This window comes from Camponotus vicinus, unplaced genomic scaffold (assembly GCF_025532165.1).
Source record: "Camponotus vicinus isolate PSW18456_S1 unplaced genomic scaffold, iyCamVici1.0 SCAF_4, whole genome shotgun sequence".
In the NCBI taxonomy this organism is placed as follows: domain Eukaryota; kingdom Metazoa; phylum Arthropoda; class Insecta; order Hymenoptera; family Formicidae; genus Camponotus; species Camponotus vicinus.
In genome coordinates this window covers 20395164-20407209 of record NW_028141976.1, presented here as the reverse complement: position 1 = coordinate 20407209, position 12046 = coordinate 20395164, and the positions used below count along the sequence as shown (strand labels likewise).

Below are 12046 nucleotides of genomic sequence, written 5' to 3'. Positions count from 1 at the left end.
GTTCCGCATAATTCGCTCGTAAAGATAGGAGCGAAATGGTGCTTTCGAATGTCTCATAATGGCAGTTTCGAAGTGGTGCCCGCAGCACCGTTGTGTATTCATCAAATCGCGACACTTTTACGCGTTCTACATACCACTCGCATAAAATATCCTATCCTCTTGACTTTCTTCGTTCCTTTTTATCGTGCCATGCAATAGAATTAAACTGTCGCCTATCACACAGCGAACACACTATAGCTCTTCTGTAAACTTTAAAACTAATGCGTTTTTGTAAATTTAAAAGGCATTTATAAAAAAATATATTTCTATACAACTGTAAATTATTAATCGTAATAGCAGATAATATTTTATCAGAAATACTACTAGAAATACATCTGTTTTAAATTCGCGTAAAAGTGCTTTATGCAAAAAATGGATGACATATATTACACGAATAATAAATTTCATATGTAATATAGTATCGTGTTAAAAAATTCCACATGTTTGTTTGTATTTCCAGATGATTTACAATCATTCGCAATATCGGAGAGATCTAATCTACAGAGTTGTCATTCATCGTGGAACGAAAACGAATTTTAAACGACTATTCGTACAATACAAGCATGGTGATGTTGACATCGCTATAAAAAATTCCATAGAATTTTTAGTTTTCGCTAACGTGACGTGCACGGGAGAATTGTAATCACTCGCGATATCAAGCGCATGCGCCATTTGTCAAGTTGTGAGACGAGAAATTATTCGAATTTTTAACAGTGTTACATATGTATAAAGTTTACGCGGTGTTTCGACATTCTACGCGCGAAATACAATCTGTTTTTTTTTTTAGACCATTTGTAAAATAATTTGTGATATCAAATGTACGTGACGCGTGTAAACTTGAACATATTTCTAAATGTTGTATTATTTCTGTGTTTCAGGTATGTATATTCGAGTCGGGGGATGGCCCGCCGTTTTCACGCCGGATATGACATAATGTGTCGCGTAACGTGAGTATGGTCAGTGTGGTCAGACAGTGCCGAAGCATTAAAACGAAAGCTCTCAGTTAATACTATGTAAACAAAAGTAGAATGCAAATAAATCGTTTACCACACTACTCTTTTGCTCTCTATCTATCTATCTATTTCTCTTTTTCTCTCTCTCTTTCTGTCTACGTGTCTCTTCTTCTGTTTGCATTCTGCGTTTTTTTCTACAAGTTTCACGTTATTAGGTATACGTTACATATTGGATTTCCACGCATGATAATTGGAAATTACTCGGATTATTTATGCACATCGAAGTTAGCAATGTTATTTGAGCTATTAATGCATCTATATTGATACCCCTCGCGCCTCTATTACAGTCGTCATGATTAAATTACATTAATCGAATATTATTTAGAGAAAGTCGAAGAAATCAATTTAATTCCGAGCAGACGCTTCGCACTCTTGCTTCGATCTTTAACGAACTATTTCTCTGTGATACTTGTCGCTGAGCTAACAATCGTATTAGATAGAAATTTTGATGACACTTTGCTCGACTGCTGCTTGCAAAAAAAATTAGCTGCATTTCTCATTACATTGCTTCGCAAAAAATAAATACGAACAAGATTGGAGATTTCTTCAATATCATATTTTTAAATAAATTATATAATTATTTAATTATGATATTGATCTCGCGTACTTCATGAAATATGCTCGAAATGTTATTCTGGAAACTTGCTTCGCCGGGAATTGTTGATCCTCAATCGAATCGAGATAATCAATCTATTGGACGCTTATCTTCTGTCAGCGTGACAAACGCCCAATTTCCACGTCTTGAGCTCATCTATTCTAACGCCATTTGCATTCGTAACACTTCGATTCGCGCGCACGTGTGTGCGCGCGCACCCCCCCCCACACATACATACATACATACATGTAAATGTGCTCACAAATGCGCGTTCGTGTCTGTGTACTTTATCAACTATATCGTCCGTTAACAAGCGAGGTCGCGAGGGAATTAGGACGCGGACCGACAACGGCACGACGAGGGTTTCCCGTATTTTCGCAGGAAAAGGTGATACGGTGCCCCTTAAGTGACTTTATCCGATCCGATAGTCGCTCTCCTCACTCGACCGAAGTCTCGTGCGTTTCGGTCGGATCGACTTTCAGCTCTTGTGGGCCATTGGGAGCAGCGAAGCACGGTTACCGAGTCTTGCAGCGGGCTTCTGCCCTGTGCAGGCTGCTTAGATAAATAGGGTGGATGTACGCTCAATGTGAGGGAACTTTTGAAGCTGAGTGGAAAATAATAGTTATATAGAGCTAACATAAGCGCCACGATCCGAGAGAGTCAAGAGAGAGAAAGCGGAGCAAGAATGGAAAAAGGAGAGAGAGAAAAAGAGAAAAAGATAAAAGAAGTGAGTATAGAAATAAACAGTAAAAAATCGTCAGATTTGATGGCTTAGGACAGAGAGATTTCTCTACTACGGAATAACGAATATATTCTGCTTTTAAGATCAAATAGCGTACCTACTATCAATCTCCGCGATCCACGAAGATGCGGTCTCTTCTCTCAGAAAAATTCCCTTGTCTAGAAAAGCGCCGTTGACGTGATCTTTTTGTTTGTTTTTTTCGACATAATTGCGACAAACCCTGACTCATTGTCAGCGACTCTCGGGTAGGATGATTATATCCCGTTATATCTATAGTTACCGTTTGTGCTTTTTACATCGCCAACCTTTTAAAGTACTTTGCGAGTTTTCCAAGTCATTCTCGTGTCCGAAAATCAAGGATTCTAGATTCGACGCTCTAATGGCTTTCAGTGAGACGAGTATAGATGTTAGATCTAAAGCTGAGCTTACGTGGAATTTGCTTCGCGAGACTGAAATGTAATTCGGGTATTATGCATTGTTTTGGATTGGATCAAACTGTATTGTGTCCAGTTAGGATTACGGATTACGCGGTATACGTTGCCCAATGTACACATGTACGAAATGTACCGAGTATTTTATCTTTAATAAAAAGAGGATCTCCACTGTATCCTGTATTGTAATCGCAAATTCGCGTTTGCGTATAATTTACTCATAACAGAATACAAAACGTAAAATTAAAAATATTTTTGACACATTAATGTAGTTTCAATTATGTAGCTTTAATTCATGTTAAACAAACACGCATTCCGAAGCAAAATAAAAAAAAAATCGGAAATACATTCCTATTAAAAGCTTTATGCTTCCGATTCATTCGATTGACTCTATTTTCTTTCGCTATACAACTAAACATTAATGCATTTCTGTGTGGTCTGAGTGCATTGCGAGCTATTGTTAATTCACAGAGGATGAAACTGCCGCTTCATAGTACGTCCAGTGTACAGTGCTTACCGCCAACATCAGTATCACGACAATGGCGTGCGCACTGAATTTTTAGTGCGACACGAACGCATAGATATCACGTACGCGATACGCCGCTTGCATTAATATCGACTCTGCCGAAGTGTTCGACCGTTCGATCTTCTTCTCATCGTGATGTGTCGATCATCGCCGAAAAGAGAAGCGCATATCACGAGAAATTCCAATAGACCGCAGTAAATTCACTCTAAAAATACCCTGACAGATTACATTGTTCATCCGGTAAAACGAAATTTGATATTTAACTGTGTTTCATTATGTATTAATTTAATCCAATATACTGTAGGTGATATTTTTATAGAATTGCTAATGCTTGAGAGAGCATTTATGAGCATAAATATAAACCTCATAATTATACACGAGAATGTTTCTTTGGGAAATATTAATAGCAACAAAGTATAAACTGAAATCAATTTTTTCCATTATTTTTATTTTTTTAGAAATTCCTGGAAACAATTTTTTTAAATGTACTTTATACGTTGTGTAAATTCGTTCTGCAAACAATTGCTTTATTTGATCTATGTTAAATGTAAAATACGCACATCGTTGGATTCTGACGGAATTTAAATTTAACAACATTTAAAATATCAAGCTCTATTTTTTGTGATTTATTAACTGTTCAAGTTGTTTTTTCTGAAGCACGATTCTTAATGGCTTATCCTTTATTGCATTTAAATTTTGCTTTTATGTAAGTATTTATAAAATTTTCTACCAATTATCCGAAAATTACGCGATTTGCCATTATCTATTTAATTGATGCAAATTGTCATTATTTATTTATAATTTACATTAATTATATTTATTGTATTAAAATTGTATGCTCGTATATTCTGCAAGTAATTTTATTTTATTTTACTTGATAAATAAAGCGGTTTCCGGACAAATGAAAATTCGAATAAGCATTTTTTTTATAAATCAAAAACATGGTCTGATCAAAAATATGATTGTATTGTAAATTATACCGGAAATATATTATATTGGATTACAGTGGAAATTATACGTGGTGTGTCAGTTATGGATTTTAATGCGCTATTCGAATTTTCAATAGTGACGACTAATGCGACGAGAAACGATGTATCGGCGCAAATTTCGCGCAAATTGAAATGGGTATTTCAGTTTGCGGAAAACCTGTGAAATAAATCACGCGGCCGAATTTTCCCGCAAAGTGGATATTTCTGATCGGAATTTATATCGGACTCGGGGACATGTTTCCTTCTCGGCGCATCTATCTGCGTAACGTATATAGTACGTATAAACGCGTCCCGATGAACATTTCCGGTATAAATGGATCGCAGCGACAAGCATTGCGATACACTTACGGTCGTAAATTGAACCATAAGAGGATTCGCGCGTAACCTTCAGCTACAGAAGCCCCAAGCTATTTAACGTTATATTCGATATATTTTCAGTAGATCATATTAACCTCTTGCGTGAGTTTTTTGATATCGGATATCAAGAGCATGATACAATTTAGTGCGCAACATTACACACGGTTTGTATAAATTTGTAAATGTATGGGAATATACAAGATCAGTATTATACGATAAAAATAAATTAAACTAAAAAAATCAAAAAATTAATGATTTAATCATTTACATAATTTATACTGACATGCATGCAAGACACGCTTTTTGGAAAATTAAATACTGCAAAATGTTTATGAAAATTTTACAAGAAGACTGTTTGCAATGATGTCAATCATGGTTACTATGAATGATAACTAGAAATCAGTAACGAGAAATCGGTGAAATATAAGTTGCAACATCCCGTATATTTAAGGAAAATTAAAAAATATGCGTTACATATTTTTTCGCAAAATAAAACGCCGCATGTGCTCCAAAATTATATCTTGAACGAGAGTCACGTCTTTTGCCATCAAAGTGTTGCATCGGTGAAGAAACGGCTAGTCGCGCCCGTATTGTAAATCTCCCGTCGACGTGAGTGTCATTCAAATTGTCGGCGCAATGACTGCATCTCGAGACTGCTGGTTAGCGTTGCATATCGTCTGCATATCACGCAGTTATAGTTTCGCATTTCTCGGTGACGCGGCGCGGCACGAGAGTGAAAAATAAGAACAAAAAATATGTGCGATTTGCTAGCCCGTTCATCGGCGCGACTTTTTATTTTTTTTTTATTCTTCCTCAGCGCCGGAGAAACGTGCGCGGAATGATACGAGCACCACGTTTATCCCATTCGTGCATCCGCGAGACGAGAAGCGCTCTATATGCCACACTAAGCAACACGGCGATCTATAAAGCCCACCCGCACTCGTCATGCAGCTTTTATAGTTCCGCTCGTGAACTCCAACGTATTTTCGCGATTCGACTTTCCGCTGGTGATGCCGACATATTGCTGACAGATGGAAAAAATGTCGATTTTTGCATAGTGTATTTTTTATTTTAGCATTGAGCTGTCCGAAAAAATAAAAAAAAGAAATTTCTCCATAGAATTTTAGATAAAGCTGTGCGAAACAATGCGGTTTCAATCTCAAGAGAATATTCATAGTTAAGTATTATTGTTTGACTTATGGTATCATTAACTAATGCGCGCAGTTGCCAGTGATTTCATTCTGACTTAACATTGTCTTTAATTACTATCAACTGTTATTTTGTGTTAGCTTTATTTATTGATGATCTTTTTTTTATTTCGATTTCTACAGTTTTTAAAAGATACAATATAGGGATATTAATTGCTTAACACATGAATTTAGATATCAAAGTACATGTACAAAATAGATATATGTTTTATTATATGAATGCATACACATAAATTTATATTAAGATATTAATATTCTTGTATGCATCTCTTTTTTAAATGTACATTATTTTATCATTGTATTATTTTTTAAAGATACATTTTTTTTAATGTAAATTTACTGTAAAGATTGAAACTAACAAAAGATCATCGATATCTAATAAAATCAATGCAAGACAAACAATAGTCTAAAGACAGTTATAAGTTATAAAATTATATTTTATCATGTAATGAATTATATCTCAATTCTTTTCCATATATTATAGACATTATTTATGTAAATAGATGTGCAAAAATGTTAATCCTTCCCTTTTCTTAATTTCAATATTGTACATTTCTGATTTATATTTTTTCTTAGATTATTCTGTAAAAGAGGGAAATTACAAATGCCACGATAGCGGATATAAATTTGATTTGCATTAAATCCTCTTTCACGAAGCATGATATCAAGAAAGAATTTTTAGAAAAAAAAGAAAATACAAGCTGAGCTTTCTCTAGAGAGTACAGTTATTAAGTTCGTAACTGCATTACAATCTAAAAGATTTAAAAGTTAGCTGGACATTAATGCCAGTCCAATAAGATATCAGAAATCAAACTCGACTTTTTTATCATTCTATTACATATTTTCATTATTTCATTTTTTACACTACAATAGTTAGTATGTATATAACTTACAATAGTCTCGTAATTCAAATATTGAATAAGGAAAATTATGAAAATGACATTAAGTACTTATTACTTTAACTGTGATCGTATTTCGCTCAGATGCACTCGGGAAATTTGGAACGAATTTATTTGAGATGATTTTTATGATTACTACGACTTCAATTTCCGGTCGATCTCACAAGAAATCGTCGTTTTAGTTACATTTGCTGCATTTTTAGCCATTAAAAGAATTTAACTTCTAATAAATATGAGAAATAAAACGATATACTATTATTATTCGATCTCGGTGTTTGTCGCTGCACATTTTAAATTTATCTGTTATTTATGATCAATATTAATCGTTCAAATTGGATACTAAAGAGAAAACGAGGAAGAGAGAGAGAGAGAGAGAGAGAGAGAGAGAGAGAAGAGAGAGAGAGAGAAGAGAGAGAAGAGAGAGAGAGAAGAGAGAGAGAGAGAGAGAGAGAGAGAAGAGAAAGAGAGAAGAGAAAGAGAGAATACTGTGAGATCCCTCTCTATCATTGATTCTCGAATATAATGGATGAAATATAAATAATGATGAATTAAATAAAACGATGAATATGCTTTTTTTCTTTGAACTATAAAGTAGAAAATGCAAAACAATATATGCATATTTTATATTAAAAGAATTCAGTCTGTTTCATTGTATCAATGACGAATATCTCGCGTATCGAACACACATTGATTACACTTGGCGGCTCGAAAACTTCCACAGGATTTCACAGTTTCACGGCAACTTCGATGAAAGTCACGTGGAATAACTCGATCTGCGAGCAACTTTATTTATTGCATCGGATTATTTTTGAAACTCAACAGCGTACGAAGTCACAATTTTTGGACAAATTTTCCGTGCTATAACTTTATGAAATCTGTAGAAATGACAAGTTTAAATACCAAGTGCAATATATATATTCTCACGCAATTTTTTTCAAATCAAATATCTATCACAAAGTTAGGAGCAAAAATTTGAAATTTGCTGATATCAATCTTGCATAAATAGCCATTTATAATAGAAACATACGGTCTTTCTGATTTCCGACTTTTGATAAATTATTTTTTTTTCTATTGTAAAGAATTGATTGACTGTCACAATAATTAAATTTTTTTAGCATAATTAGCATAAGATACAAGGAATAATAGGAGAATTTCTGATTGTATACATACACATATATACGAGCGAGAATTTTAAATACTTTTATATGTTTTTGGAATATATATATATATATATATATATATATATATATATATATACAGGGTGAGTCAAAAGTATGTTTTAAAAATTTGTGAGCGTGTTCCTGGATAAAAAAGAAGAACAAATGTTCATATGAACATATGGTCGCAAATGCTTTGTTGTCGAGATAATGGACATAAATCAGCAGTATCAAATAATGCTTTATTTTGTTTTTTACAATAACAAAATTGTAAACGTTCAAATAAAGCATTATTTGATACTGCTGATTTATGTCCATTATCTCGACAACAAAGCATTTGCGACCATATGTTCATATGAACATTTGTTCTTCCTTTTTATCCAGGAACACGCTCACAAATTTTTAAAACATACTTTTGACTCACCCTGTATATATATATATATATATATATATATATATATATATATATATATATATATAAATAAAGCTTAAAAATTTAGTTATAATTACTTTCTTGAAATATTATTATAATATTATTATTATATAAATAATATTATTATATATAAATTATAAAACAAACTGTGTCTAAAAAATAAATAATATTTCAAGAAAGTAATTATAACTAAATTTTTAAACTTCATTTTAGCAAATATATAATTTAAAAATTTCATAATTTATAAAAATAAAATTTTTTTATACTTCAAAATAAAATGTAGAATAGTTTATAACTTCATTAAATTGTGTACAATATGTATTACGGATTATATTATAGATATGTGTGTATGTATAAATACGCAGGAAATATAATTCGCGATCGAATTTTTAATGACATATTTTATGACATTTAATGATAATTCAGTTTTTATCCAACTCCGTTACTTATTACGCGCGTGCAATTAATATTCTATAATTTTTACGTGTTTATTATTACCTATATGCACAATATACTAATAATTTGCTATGATTCGGTCAACAAAGTATTTTAACATGATTATATACGCCTAAATATATTATAAAGGAATAATAGAAACGGGAACACTATGTAATATACCGTGAACCTTAGCCTAAATACGTGAACCTTATATGGTTTCAATTTTATATGCTTCCTATTTAAAAAATACTATATAGCGTCTACAATATTTCTGTATATTTTCCGGATTTTTGTTTTGGTTTAGCTCGAAAATGCTATTAAAAATTCGGTCGCGAGAGAGATACTTTATATATATAATTATATATATATTTCTTACCTTATTACGATTGTTCCGCCGTTGCCCAATGCCTCCTCGAGTCTCCTCCTTTATTCTTTGTTGCTTTTCCACTCTCACTCACTCGTAAAAACACGATTAATTACGATCACGCGCGCACTAATCAATAAAATATAAATGATCGCGTAGTACTTTGTACGACACATGACGGCGCAACGTTCGATATGAAAATTCCGGTCAACTTCACACTCTACTTTCAGCGCGGTTAGTTTCACACAATGTCATTCGGTGCTACAGTAATTGTATATGAATAATATCGCATTTTATAACGTTATATTTAACGTCTCGTTTTAGTAGAGATAATACGACGGAGTGTCTGCTTTCTCGCTCGAGTGTCGCCGCGCAAATGACAACAAGGTGACCGTATATGTATACAACGCAGCACGTTTTACGTGGCAAAAATAAACGTCGAATTATACACGTGATTATTGCCGCCATGAAATATTTAACGTTACAAATTAAATGTGTACTTTGATCGTTCAATTTTGCAATGTGTTACTATGTGTTACTGCGTATTAATTCGGAAATAATGTACAAATCTAAATCAGTGAAAATTTCAAAGCGCGATACGAAATAAATGCCAGAATTAAACGGTGATCAAAAGATCGAATGATTGAAATAACAGAAAACCGCGATACATCAATCGTTTGTGAAATTCACGGAATAGAATATTCCGAATAAATTTACTTTATTATAGTATTTTAAAAATCTTTCGTCGCGACATAAAAGATATGTACATAAACAATCACCAAGTATATTTGGTCTTCGTTTTTTGCTAAAGCGCGATATCAACACTCCCGATGCTTATGATTCGTTAATCATTAATTATAATAATTGTAGAGAATAATCGCGTTTAACATTTTCTATTCGTCGCGATCACGTTTAGAAAAGTGTGTGTTACTCACTCGAGCCTCGCGTTATGAATGTCAAGGCTACCTGCGTACGATAACAATACTTGAGCCTACCGCGTCTGTTGATATCCAGTGATGGCAGATTCCGGCCTTCGGTAGCATGCAGTAGCATGGAGGGGATAATAGAAAGAGACAAAACATGATTCTCTCTCCCTCTTTTCTCGGCAGAGAAGAGCGAGAGAGAATCATGTTTTGTCTCTTTCTATTATCTCCTCCATGCTACCGCTTGCTACCGAAAGGCCGGAATCTGGATATCAACAGACGCGGTAGGCTCAAGTATTATTGTTATCGTACGCAGGTAGCCTTGACATTCATAACGCGAGGCTCGAGTGAGCAACACACACTTTTCTAAACGTGATCGCGACGAATAGAAAATGTTATAAACGCGATTATTTTCTACAATTATTATAATTAATGATTAACGAATCATAAGCATCGGGAGTGCCGTGTTAAGTGTCACGTGATCATTTATGTTCTGTTGATTAATGCGTGTTCGATCGTTAATCGTGTTTTCGCAAATAAGTATGAGTGGAAAAGGAGCAATAGGCGAACAAAAGGAGGAGACCAAGGGAAAGGCCAGGCAACAATGGAGCATCTCTATTGGTAAGTAATTTATAACTAATGTAATTTATTATTTTTAAAATTAATAGTTTTTATCTCTTTGCGATTTATTATTATATAATATAATATAAATTATTCTAAATTTTATTTTAAAATAGTCTTGAAATATATTTACTAATATATATTTACAATAATTAATATTTATGTATAGAAATATTGTATATGTATAATACAATATTTTGATAATGCGTATGAAATTTGTAATTATTTTGAGAAAAATTAATAACATTTTTATCTAAAAAATAGATTTTTATTTTTATAAAATGTTTTATATAAATTTTTTTTAAATATTTCTTTTTGTAAATTATGTAATATTTTTATTAGATATCTAGATGATATTGTACGTGTGATCTGTTTATAGATAAAAATTCCATTCACAATTATTATATTTTTAAGATAATAATTATTTAAACATACAATTTTATTTATTTTTTGTGTATATTTCTATGCATATAAAAAATACATGTTGTATATTATAACTTCGTTATTCTTCGCGCATCTCGTATCGGAGAATAAATTATTTTAATAAATAATTTTTTAAGTTGTTGAATTACCTTTTGTTTTATGTTCTCGAATACTTATATATATAAACAAATGAAATTGTTAAAAGTTTATTAATTCAAACAAGATCATTAAAAAACATGTATGTATTATATTTTTAATATAAATTAAAAGGAGATAAAAATTATTACGTTGAATATATAAAAATATTTAAAATTCTCATTTGTGTGCATATATACGTGATTAAAAATTCCTGGTGGCTCTCTGTATTGTATATTAAAAATTGCAAGTACCAGCATTCTTTTAGATCCGCTACGATAGAAAAAAAGATAATTTACCGAGAACTAGAGTTTAAAAGAATTTTGCTTACGTTAGTTCGAAATAATTACGTGTTCTTAAATATATTTTTAAAAATTTATTTAGACTTTTTTCTTTGAGTTTTATGTAAAAATATTTGTTAAAGAAAGAATTCTATTTTATTTATATAAAAAAGAATTTACTTGCAATTAGTTATAAAGTCAGTTACTTGTTTAGGATTGATGAATTTAAGAATTTTAAGTATTAAGTATATTTCAAATTGTGCACAAGAGATAAATTTGCAAAATTATTAAATATTAGTTATTGTAAATTTGTGAATATTTATCAATTATTAAATTGCCACACATAAATCATCGCACTTGAAAAAAGCTTTCTATAAAATATACTTTATAAATACAGATTGTAGAGTTCAATTTTGATTGATATTATGATTGTGCCAAGTTAATGTAATGCATTTTAATAATGCACAGCAAA

The 12046-nt window shown here is 32.0% G+C and overlaps 2 protein-coding genes across 15 annotated transcripts in view; one reads left to right on the top strand and one right to left on the bottom strand.

The window, feature by feature from the left end:
* Window positions 1-9738, bottom strand: part of Septin2 (septin 2) — a 175148-nt gene extending 165410 nt beyond the window's left edge. The window contains exon 1 of the mRNA XM_083096522.1: window positions 9204-9738. The gene's annotated coding sequence lies outside the window, so the exon portion shown is untranslated. The remainder of the gene's footprint in view (window positions 1-9203) is intronic.
* The window catches only part of Rg (A kinase anchor protein rugose), a 333149-nt gene that overhangs the window by 162075 nt on the left and 159028 nt on the right, over window positions 1-12046 (top strand). Inside the window, exon 1 of one of the 14 annotated variants that reach the window (XM_083096512.1) lies at window positions 10560-10735. The exons of the other annotated variants lie outside the window; for them this stretch is intronic. The gene's annotated coding sequence lies outside the window, so the exon portion shown is untranslated. Of the gene's footprint in view, window positions 1-10559; window positions 10736-12046 lie in introns of those variants that run through there. 14 annotated transcript variants of the gene reach the window in all.